This window comes from Muntiacus reevesi, chromosome 2 (assembly GCF_963930625.1).
Source record: "Muntiacus reevesi chromosome 2, mMunRee1.1, whole genome shotgun sequence".
Taxonomy (NCBI): Eukaryota; Metazoa; Chordata; class Mammalia; order Artiodactyla; family Cervidae; genus Muntiacus; species Muntiacus reevesi.
This window is the reverse complement of record NC_089250.1, coordinates 244,222,214-244,234,280: the sequence shown is the minus strand read 5'-3', so window position 1 is coordinate 244,234,280 and position 12,067 is coordinate 244,222,214. Positions and strand designations below refer to the sequence as shown.

General features: G+C 36.9%; 1 non-coding gene across 1 annotated transcript; it reads left to right on the top strand.

Moving 5' to 3' along the window:
• Nucleotides 1-11,413: 11,413 nt before the first annotated feature.
• Nucleotides 11,414-11,485, top strand: TRNAC-ACA (transfer RNA cysteine (anticodon ACA)). The gene has a single exon. It is a non-coding gene; the product is annotated as a tRNA-Cys (tRNA).
• The last annotated feature ends 582 nt before the right edge of the window (nucleotides 11,486-12,067 follow it).

The window sequence follows — 12,067 nt, the reverse complement described above, 5'->3', positions numbered from 1 at the left end:
GAATTTAAAGTGTTGAATGGTTAATTAAAGATGAAGAAAGTATGGCCTCTAACTCCAAAGATTCTAACCACAGTGACACAGTTAGAAATAAATCATTAATTAGGAATTCCATGAGTTCTACAAAAGAGTTGTTCCCAAGCAGTAAAGGAGGGTACTATCCATTCTCCCTATTAGGAAAGGAGTCACAGAACAAAGGCTTTACAAAGGGAGCAATGATTTGATCTTGAAAAATGAGAAAAAATTCAATACATTCTCATAGGATTGAAAGAAAATGACATTCCAGGTAGAGGGAATAGTGCATGCAAAGGTCAAAGGATGTGTTTAGAGAATGCGAGCAATTCAGTATGACTGAAGTACAGGCTGAGTGCAGAACTTCCTGGAAAAGCAAGTGAACATGTGCTCTCCAAGGGTTTTACAAGTAATGCCTTGCAGAGCCATTGAAGATGTCTACACATTTGCCTCCTTAATTTTTTGTTGTTCTTTACATGTGTATAGGCAAGTAATACACTTGTGTATCATCAAGTGCTGTTACATGCAATGTCCAATTTGATTCTCATATCTCTATGAAGTAGCCATGGCTAAGAATTTTGTAGGTTAGGAAAGAGATATCCAGAGGATGAAACCACTTGAGTACTCTCACTCAGATTATTAACAGATCTGAGAATAATTTGGGTATGTTAATACACAGTTTTAGTAGTAGTGAGGATTATCTAATTTCCTAGAAGCAAATGAAAGTAAAAAGTCAAATGAAATGTATCAAAATAAAAAAAAAAATTGACTAGAAATACATATAATGTAAGATAAAGTTAAGCCAAAATATTGGACATTCAGAACAATTGGAATCATGATTGAAAGCCACTGGATCAATCCTGTCTCTATCACTCTCTTTATGCCACATTATTATTTTTTCTCTACAGATACATTATTTTTTTTCTGCAGATTTTTCTTTGTTTTTTTTTTTTTTTCCTCTCTGCAGTTTCACATACTGGGAAATATGACCACTGACAAATTCTATTTTTATATTGTTTGATTGACCTAATACTTTATCTCGTCTTGTGTTAAAAAAAAAGAAAGGAAGAAAATTGGCTAGGTGCTCAGCTCTGGATGAATCAAGTCAGATGCAGTGTGAAGGAGTAGAGGTTACGCTGTGGTTAGGTGTAGAGTTTATGTGGTTGAGTGGAAGAACATGCAATCCCAGAGGTGATCACAAAAGAGTCGACTTTCCGTTTTAAAGCTATAGTATGTTAAGTAAAATGTGGAGTAGTGTTCTTATTAATACCATGACTTTGAACTACAATAATGATCTGTAAGCATTTCTGTTCCCAAGCTAAGCTGCAGTTACCTACTTCTGCCTGTGAGATATCCAACCATCATTTCCCTCCCTTGGAAACCTCTAAGAATTGTGTGATATAATAGGTACAGTATTTTTCAGCCAGTCAAAAAGATGATGGTTCCATATATAGCTGAATCATTAATTTGGTCATTTTATTGTATATGCATCCTTTTATCTATCAGAGCCTATAGTTTCCATAGCAGGAAAATAGGTATAATAATGCCAGCTTTTTAAGGATGCCTGGATAATTGAAGTTGACAAGGCAGTTGACACAAAAATAGTCTCTCTATAAAATGAAAAGAGAAATAGTTCAAGCAAGACAAAACAAAATAAGTTGGTTCAATTAAATGTAATGTCCATAAATGCAGTTACCTGGCTTACCTTAGTTACCATTATATTTTCAGTCATGGTTCAATAAATATTTACTAGGAAAGCAAATATTAAAATAATCAAATAATTTATTAAATGGATAAGTAAGGATTGGATACAATTTATTTAATGTGAAAATTGAAAGATTATATAATAAGTAGGATATTAATGTTTCTCAACTTCACGCAAGTCTATAAGAAATATTTTCAAACACTATCAAAAGAGTTAAAATGGTAAACAGATTTTAAAATTGTTGATAGCACTAAAGTATATTGAATATTGATAATTGATGGAAATACTTATATTTAAAGATATTGAAAATCAAAGTTTTATGTTTTATGTATAATTGTAGAAAACTAAATCATATGAAAGTAAGAAATCAAAAAGAAATCAACCCACCAACAAAAGAAGAACTTTAATCTTGATGACTTCTGGCTAACACTAAAGTTCTTAGCCTTCTATTGGTAGAGCACTGTATTTTAGTCAGGACTTTACTGAAATATAGGTGAAGCGACCATTTTAGAGGAGGGAAAATAATGCAAACACTTTTACACTGTCTACATGTCATTCTGTCTTTGTAACTCAGTACCTTTCCAACAATTTTCTAGGATGCACAAAAATTTTTTTCACCACCACTTTTTAAGGGTTAAGGAGTGTAGTTACCAAAGCTGATAAATGTTGTTGAAATCAGAATTAATAGTGTAGTTATCAGCATATTTGATTTCTCTGATTACAGCTTTGACATTGGTAAGAAGTGCCATCATAGGGTGATGATGTTTTCTCCTATGAACATGTTTCACATTATTTACTTATTTATTTTTAGCCTCAGTTTCTCTGTTTTAAATATACAACTGTCCTTTGGTATCTAGGACCCCTCCTAATATACAAAGTACACAGATGTCCAAGTCTCTTATATAAATGTAGTACTTGCATATAACCTATGCTCATTCTCCCATATACTTTATTTTTTCTTATTTTTATATTTTTTTTAATTTTTATTGAAGTGAAGGTCACAACATAAAAACACTGTTGGTGGGAATGCAAACTAGTACAGCCACTATGGAAAACAGTGTGGAGATTTCTTAAAAAACTGGAAATAGAACTGCCATATGACCCAGCAATACCACTTCTAGGCATACACACTGAGGAATCCAGATCTGAAAGAGACACGTGCACCCCAATGTTCATTGCAGCACTGTTTATAATAGCCAGGACATGGAAGCAACCCAGATGCCCATCAGCAGATGAATGGATAAGGAAGCTGTGGTACATATACACCATGGAATATTACTCAGCCGTTAAAAAGAATTCATTTGAATCAGTTCTAATGAGATGGATGAAACTGGAGCCCATTATACAGAGTGAAGTAAGCCAGAAAGATAAAGAACATTACAGTATACTAACACATATATACGGAATTTAGATAGATGGTGGCGATAACCCTATATGCAAAACAGAAAAAGTGACACAGAAGTACAGAACAGACTTTTGAACTCTGGGGGAGAACGTGAGGGTGGGATGTTTTGAAAGAACAGTATGTATATTATCTATGGTGAAACGGACCACCAGCCCAGGTGGGATACATGAGTCAGGTGCTCGGTCGGGCCTGGTGCACTGGGAGGACCCTGAGGAGTCGGGTGGAGAGGGAGGTGGGAGGGGGGATCGGGATGGGGAATACGTGTAACTGTATGGCTGATTCATGTCAATGTATGACAAAACCCACTGAAATGTTGTAAAGTGATTGGCCTCCAACTAATAAAATAATATTAAAAAAAAAAAAAAAAAAAAAAAAAAACATAAAAACAACCATTTTAACATGAAAAATTCAGTACCGTTTAGTACATTCATAGAGCTTTGCAACTTACATCTCTATCTAGTTCCAAAACACTTTCATCACACCAAAAGAAAACCTGAGAACTATTGAGCAGACACTCCTCATTCAGCCCTTCCCTCAGCCCCTGGCAACCATCAGTACGATCCCTGTCTCTATGGATTTACCTGTTCCGGATATTTCATATGGAGATAAATAAAATCATATGTTATGTGAGGTTCTGTGACTATCTGCTTTCACTCAGCATGTTTTTGACATTCATGTATGTTGTCATGCATCTATAGCAATTGAATAATAGTCCATCATATGAATAAGTCACATTTTATCTATTCATCCATTTATGGACATTTGGGTTGCTTCTGACTTTTAACTATTGAATTAGTGCTGCTTTGAACATTTCTGTACAAGTATTTGGATACTTGTTTTCTTTTTTTTGATGTTGTATTTTTTTTTTTCCAGTGGGTTTTGTCATACATTGATATGAATCAGCCATAGAGTTACACGTATTCCCCATCCCGATCCCTCCTCCCACCTCCCTCTCCACCCGATTCCTCTGGGTCTTCCCAGCCCACCAGGCCCGAGCACTTGATTCATGCATCCCACCTGGGCTGGTGATCTGTTTCACTATAGATAATATACATGCTGTTCTTTCGAAACATCCCACCCTCACCTCTCCCACAGAGTTCAAAAGTCTGTTCTGTACTTCTGTGTCTCTTTTTGTTATGCATATAGGGTTATTGTTACCATCTTTCTAAATTCCATATATATGTGCAAATCAAAACCACAATGAGGTACCATTACATGCCAGTCAGGATGGCTGCTATCCAAAAGTCTACAAGCAATAAATGCTGGAGAGGGTGTGGAGAAAAGGGAACCCTCTTACACTGTTGGTGGGAATGCAAACTAGTACAGCCACTATGGAAAACACTGTGGAGATTTCTTAAAAAACTGGAAATAGAACTGCCATATGACCCAGCAATACCACTTCTGGGCATACACACTGAGGAATCCAGATCTGAAAGAGACACGTGCACCCCAATGTTCATCGCAGCACTGTTTATAATAGCCAGGACATGGAAGCAACTTAGATGCCCATCAGCAGATGAATGGATAAGGAAGCTGTGGTACATATACACCATGGAATATTATTCCTATATACTTTAAATCATCTCTAGATCATTTATGATATCTAGCACAATGGAAATGCTATGTAAAGAGTTGCTGGGGGATGGGAAATTCAAGCTTTGCTCTTTGGAACTTTCTGAATTCTTTTTCTTTTTCTTTTTTTTTTTTTTTTTAGTATGTTCCGTCTAGGTTGGTTTTATCTGTAGATGTGGAACCTGGGGAGGTAGAGGGCGGAAATGATCTCCCTCTCCCTTTTCTGGGTGCTCTTTGGTGGTCTGTCATTCATTGTAATATACTTTGTGTGGAGGCTGTGTACTATGAAACTACATATCTAAGACAGCACATATCTTTTTGGAATAATCCATCTTCACAGTGATGATAGAGAATGTGATGTTTCCTCCCTCTAAATCATGCTGGAGCAATTCTAACCAAGAGTGATTTGTGTGTGTTGTGAAAGCCCACCAAGGAGATTTACAGGACTTCTATCATCAGAGAGCTGCTGCGTCCAAGCTCATTATGTGTGCCAGACCCCGAGTCCTGGGAAGAATGCCATTCAGGCGTCACAGTGCCCATTCTCATTCCTGGCCTTGTGTGTGGCCTTAGCTATGGAGAGTTCCAGCCAACTGAATTCATTAGGACTAATTTAATAAATTTCCAGGGCTCCAGAATTCTTCAAATGTGCCTCAGGATCCCTATGTAGGGTGCCTTTGATGCTTAAGCATAGAGTTATAGATCCACATCCGTGACTAAACTGGACCAGCTTAATTTTTCTAATCTTACACAGTTGCAATTCAGGTAGAATTTTATTTGAACAAAGAGTTGGACAACTTTGATATTCTCAGACTTAAAATAAGACAAAAGCTCTAAGATTTTTAGACTATAATATCACACAATAAGATTAGTTGTAATTTAAATATCACATGAAAATTATGATCACTGTAGGTTCAAAGCTTTTATTTTGCAATGACTTTTTGGGAGTCCTGTGTTGAAGATACTGAAATTTTAGTGTAATGTTAGTCAGCAAACCTAGAAATAAAGGGGGCTTATAGTTGTTGACACTACTATTATGTCAACAGTCTCATTTTTGCTTGCTTGTTTGTTTGTTTTAGATGAGAAATGTGTATCACTAAGCAATGAATCAATTTGTCTAGTATCACAGTGATTAGATAATGTTAGGCATGATTTGAAGAATTATGATACTATAACAGTTTTACCACCCTAGATCATCTTAAACAAGGAATTCTATTGACATTATCAGAAACACAGACTTATTATTTATGTACCACTTAGGAAAACCTTGAAATGCTGTCTTTGATATCATCATTACGAGCATTTTAAGAGTTTAATGTACTAGGCCAGGATGAGCAAAATAAAGAGGAGAAAAGAGGGATTTCTTGGATTCCTTCCTACAAAATATGTACAGAGTCAACACCTTGTACCCTGAGTGAAGAAATAAAATAACTGCAGAACACAAACTTTGTGCCAGGTAGCCAAGGGGCTAAGTGGTAAAAAATAATCTGCCTGCCAAGACAATGAGACACAGGAGACATAGGTTCAATCCCTGGGTGGGAAGATCCCCTGGAGGAGGAAATGGCAACCCACTCCAGTATTCTTGTCTAGGAAATCCCATCTACAGGAGACACTGGTGGGCTATAGTCCATGAGGCAGCAAAAAGCCAGACATGACTTGGTGACTGCGCACAGCACAGCACAGCTCTCATATGCACGACTTAAAACATCCTCTAAACAGCTTTTCACCAATGACTAAGGGGATTAGCTGTCTAACACTTCAGATTTCTTGCTCTTTGAGTGGGGTAATTACAAGGCACCTTCTCTACTTTTTTCTCAGAGTTTTCCAATGGGATTGAACCCCAGATGCCTATAGCAATAACCTGTTTCTTTAGGCCCCTTTAATCAATATCCTTCCTTCTTGTATGTCATTTCCGCACCCAGTGATATTCCCTGTGATCACTTCCCAGATTAACAACTTGTACTTTAATTCTTACCCCAGAGTCCTGTTTCTGATGCACTTTAAATTTAAGACACTCAGTTGCTAATTCATGAAGTTGGATTTCCTATCTAGCTTCCTCTAACTCTAAACCCATGATTTGCCAGCTGTGTACTGCTGTTGTCTTTAATTGGAGAATACAGTCTTTTATAGTGTTTATGCAATTTTTAGGCAGGTGGGATTTTCCCCAAAATCATGGATTTAATTTTAATTTCACTTTCACAAAGCAAAACGTTTTTACACAGTGTTAAGATGAAAACACACATGGGCTTCTTAAAAACAATTGAATGTGGCAATGTTCACATACAGGTTCCACAATGCTGCATCTTGCAATGAGAGAAAGGGAAGGTTTCTGTTACAGTCTGACATATCAGAGAGATTATTACATGGTGACCCTGACTTCCATCTCAAGGCTTGGTTGAACAGGCTTCTTTATGACCTGGGCCATGTGGACAAGCTGAGTTACCTTGTGGAACAGCTTGTCATTGGAAACCCAAGGAGTTTATAACTGCCCAACTGTAATACACCACAATTGAACTCTTTTCTCTGAAAGTTTGATTTGAACCAAGAGCAGCTACTGGCCTAAAATGTAAGAATTAAATTCAGTTATAATAATTACAAAACATAGAAATACAAAAAAATATTTTTTTCTGAAAGAAGAAAATCACTTAACAATGTAGGGTTTTTAATTTAAAGTTGTTGCTCTTTAAAATTGAAAGTGATATAATATGTTGAAAAATTGTAGGAGAGTAGAGAAAATATAACACATGATCCCATTATTCCTTCATATAAATAAAATGCATTTATTTATGTTAAAGTAAAATGAACTAAAAGACTACTATCAACCTTTAGTTTTATTTGTGTTCCTATTTAAAATTTATATCAAAACAGCTTATGTCTTTTTATCCCTTTGATTTTTTAATTAATATTAATTTTATGTTTTTTTTCATTATTTTTATATGACCTGTTGGAACATTCTGAAAATTTTACACAGACCTTAGACCCCATAATTGGACACATAGACTATAAACATATCTTAGTTACCTGAGAAAGAGTTTAACATTGTTCTTTTCTTCCTGTTTCTACTTACTGCTTCCTATTTACAAATCATCATGATCCTGATAACTTAGGATTCAAATGTGGGGCCAATCCATAGCTCATGGGTTAATGATGGGTACTGTGTAAAACACTGTAGTACACAAGAGGTATTAAATAAGTGTGAACAACTCTTAAGTTCCTGTCTGACCCATCTCAGGTTCTGTTTCTCTTGATGCTCTCTTAGTTCAGGTTCCTGCAGCCTCCATGCTAACTTTGCTGTTAATTCTGCAGTTTTCTCTTTTTTTGTCCTCAGCATAGGACCCATTATAAATAGGAAATATAAAAGACTATTGAACTCAAGTTTTTGATTCAAGTGAACTCAGCCAAGTTTGATTCCTAACTTTGATTTGTCCCAGCTATATGAAATTGAGAAGTAGCTTAACCGTGCATAACCTCAGTTTTCCCTTCTATGAAATGGGGGCAGTAATACCTAATTATCAAGGTTTTGTCAGGATTCATGATGACATACTTTAAGTGTTCATTACAGTACATTATAAAACAAATGATTCTGGAAGAATAAATATTTCTATGAATGGAGTCTTCTCTCTTTTTTAACTAAGGTTGCCTTGACTGAGGGTGAATATTTTAATCATAATAATCCCAGCACTAATCCAAAGATCTGTCTTATCTGACTTGGGGGAAAGAGAATTTCAGGCTATACTACAGCTTCCAAACCAATCATATGATCCTTGCTTTTGAAGATGTATAAGTGAGGAGTAGCTTTGTCATTGTCATATTTGAAAAGAAAAGAAAAAAAATAAGCATAGTGAGAACCAGCAAAAGCAAACAAACAAAAAAATTTGTAAAATTCCTATAGCAAGAGAAGGCAAAGACATTTATTTAATTCTCTTAATCAATTATTGTGAAAATAACCTGAATACAACCCATTTGATCAACAAGAGTGAGGCCCAAAACTCTGGGAAGTGGTGTTTTTCTTCTCTAATTTTAATTTCATCTTTATAGTCCTTAAATGAAATTGGATGAATTACAGCAGCTGAAAAGATGAACTGGCTGTTAGTTTCTTTAAGAAAGACCGATGACAAAAATTGGTCTGGACAAAAATACCAGTTATAATCACCAGCCAACTGGTAAGGGGGAGGAAGTGCTATTCATCCCTAATTCCAACTGTTAATTACCTAAAAATATATACATTTCTTACTTATATTTTTGGCATGTCATCATGATTTAATCAAAACATGGTCTGTCATAAGTTTAAGAAAAGCATACTCAATTTATAGGGCATCTTTTAAGAGTATAATATTCCTGATGATTCAGTGCAATAAAATATAAAAGAGTAACAGGGGAATATACAATATTTAGTGTTGTTAATATACTAATATCCTAAATTAGATGCCAGCTGACAAAATGCTATACTTATTCCTAACCTATTTTACAACTTGTATGATGAAATCCGAGCTGTTTGGCGGAGGTATTCTGCAGGGTTAGGCATAGATGGCAATTACTGGTGCTTGGAAGTAATATCCAGGATCCTCAGGTGGAAAATAAACTCAGTGTTAGATCCATATGAGGAATCCACATTTACACATATATTAAAGTATCTGTTAGAATACATCTTTTATTATTTATAAGATGTCGGTCAAAACAGCTTTGTTCTTTGTCTCAGTTTATTGTCTGTGAAGTGGAATAATAGAAAAATAAATTCAAATAATATTAACCTTATTAATGTTTCAAATGATTAGAATTAATCAAGTGCTTCACTTAATGCTCCAAAAACTGCTCAGATGGCATCAGGTTAAACCTCACATTATTTATTTACTCAAACTTAAATGGCTTCCCTGGTGGTTCAGCTGGTAAAGATGCCTGCAATGTGGGAGACCTGGGTTTGATCGCTGTGTTGGGAAAATCCCCTGGAAAATGGGATGCCTAATTCCATCGACTGTATAGCCCACGGGGTCGCAAAGAGTCAAACACAACTGTGCAACTTTCACTTTCATGTTCATACTTAAATATATTTAGTAGCATATTAAGTAAATGGCAACCCTCTCCAGTTTTCTTGCCTGAAGAATCCCATGGACAGAGGAGCCTGGCTAGCTGCAGTCCATGGGGTTGCAAAGAGTCAGACACAACTGAGCAACTAACACACCAAGTATAAATTTATTGTACATAAACTATCCAGTATTCAAACTTGATTTCTACTACTGTCTTCCTCTGTAGAAGTGGGGACCCCAAAGCGCAGTGAGATTAAGGAACTTGCTCAGTGTGGTGCAGTCATCAGTGATGAACTCTGTGTGTGAACACAGAAAGTGAGACACACAATCCTACCATCTTCACCATTCCATCATACAGACTTCCCTACAGGAAATATATTAAGAAGAAGGAATTGCAATTGCAACTATATTGTTATTACCTAGGAAAATGATAAACATTGTTACTGAAGTTGGCAGGATTTCAGCCTATCATACAAATGCAGATTTTGCTAAAACATAGAATCATTACACATATTAGCAAAGATTCCACTGAGAAGAGACTATTCAGCTGGCCCTTGCAAAGTGCACAGACTTTGAAGGTGAAGATGGATAGTGTCTTTCTTAATTTGGGTTGCTGTAACAGAATTTCTCTTAATGACTGGCTTGAAAATGACAGAAATTTACTGTGTATCATTGTGGAGGCTGGAAAGTTCAAGGTCAGGTCGCCAGCAGATTCAGTATCTGGTGAGACTTGCTTGCTGATTCATAGACAGCCTTCTTGCTGTGTCAACACATTATACATGGCATGAGAAAACTCTCTGGTGTGTCTTTTGTAAGGGCATTGATTCTGTCCATGGGAGCTTCACCCTCATGACTTGATCATTTCCCAAGGACTCTGCCTTCTAATACTATCCCACTCAGTTCAGTTCAGTTGCTCTGTTGTGCCTGACTCTTTGCAATCCCATGAACTACAGCACGCCAGGCTTCCCTGTCTATCACTAACTCCTAGAGCTTGATTAAACTCGTGTCTATTGAGTCGGTGACATTTCATCCTCTGTCGTCACCTTCTCCTCCTGCCTCCAATCTTTCCCAGCATCAGGGTCTTTTCTAGTGGGTCAGTTCTTTGCATCAGGTGGCCAAAGTATTGGAGCTTCAGCTTCAACATCAGTCCTTCCAATGAATATTCAGGACTGATTTCCTTTAGGGTTGACTGGTTTGATCTTTCAGTACAAGGAAATCTTAAAAGTCTTCTCAAACACCACAGTTCAAAAGCATCAATTCTTCAGTGCTCAACTTTCTTTATGGTCCAACTCTCACATCCATACACGACTACTGGAAAAACTGTAGCTTTGACTAGATGGACCTTTTTCAGCAAAGTAATGTCTCTGCTTTTTAGCATGCTGTCCAGTCTTGGTCATAGCTTTTCTTCCAAGGAGCAAGCATCTTTTAATTTCATGGCTGCAGTCACCATATGCGATGATTTTGGAGCCCAGGAAAATAAAGTCTGTCACTGTAGAATTCCACCAGTTAGATTTTGGAAGGAATGCAAACATTCAGTCTCTAGTAGGCAGATATGGTTGTCAGAGGAGCAAGGAAAGTAGAAAACCTAAAAGCAAGGTGAAAAGATAGCCTTCAGAACAGGATAAAAAAATAAGAAATGAAGCAACTGAAAACTAATTCATCTCAAAAATATACAAGCAGCTCATGCAGCTCAATAGGACTTCCCTGGTGGCTCAGATGGTAAAGCATCTGCCTACAATGCAGGAGACCCGGGTTCAATCCCTGGGTGGGGAAGATCTCCTGGAGAAGGAAATGGCAACCCACTCCAGTACTGTTGCCTGGAAAATCCGATGGACGGAGAAGCCTGGTAGGCTACAGTCCATGGGGTTGCAAAGAGTCGGACACGGCTGAGCGACTGAGTGACTTCACTTCCACTTTCACTTTCATGCATCTCAATACCAAAAATAAATGTCCCAACTAAACAATGGGCCAAAGAACTAAACAGACATTTCTACAAAGAAGACATACAGATGGCTAACAAACACATGAAAAGATGCTCAACATCACTCATTATCAGAGAAACAAATCAAAACCACAATGAGGCACCATCTCATGCCTGTCAGAATGGCTGCTATCCAAAAGTCTACAAGCAACAAATGCTGGAGAGGGTGTGGAGAAAAGGGAACCCTCTTACACTGTTGGTGGGAATGCAAACTAGTACAGCCGCTATGGAGAACAGTGTGGAGATTCCTTAAAAAACTGGAAATAGAACTGCCATATGACCCAGCAATCTCACTGCTGGGCATACACACTGAGGAAACCAGATTTGAAAGAGACACGTGTATCCCAATGTTCATCGCAGCACTGTTTATAATA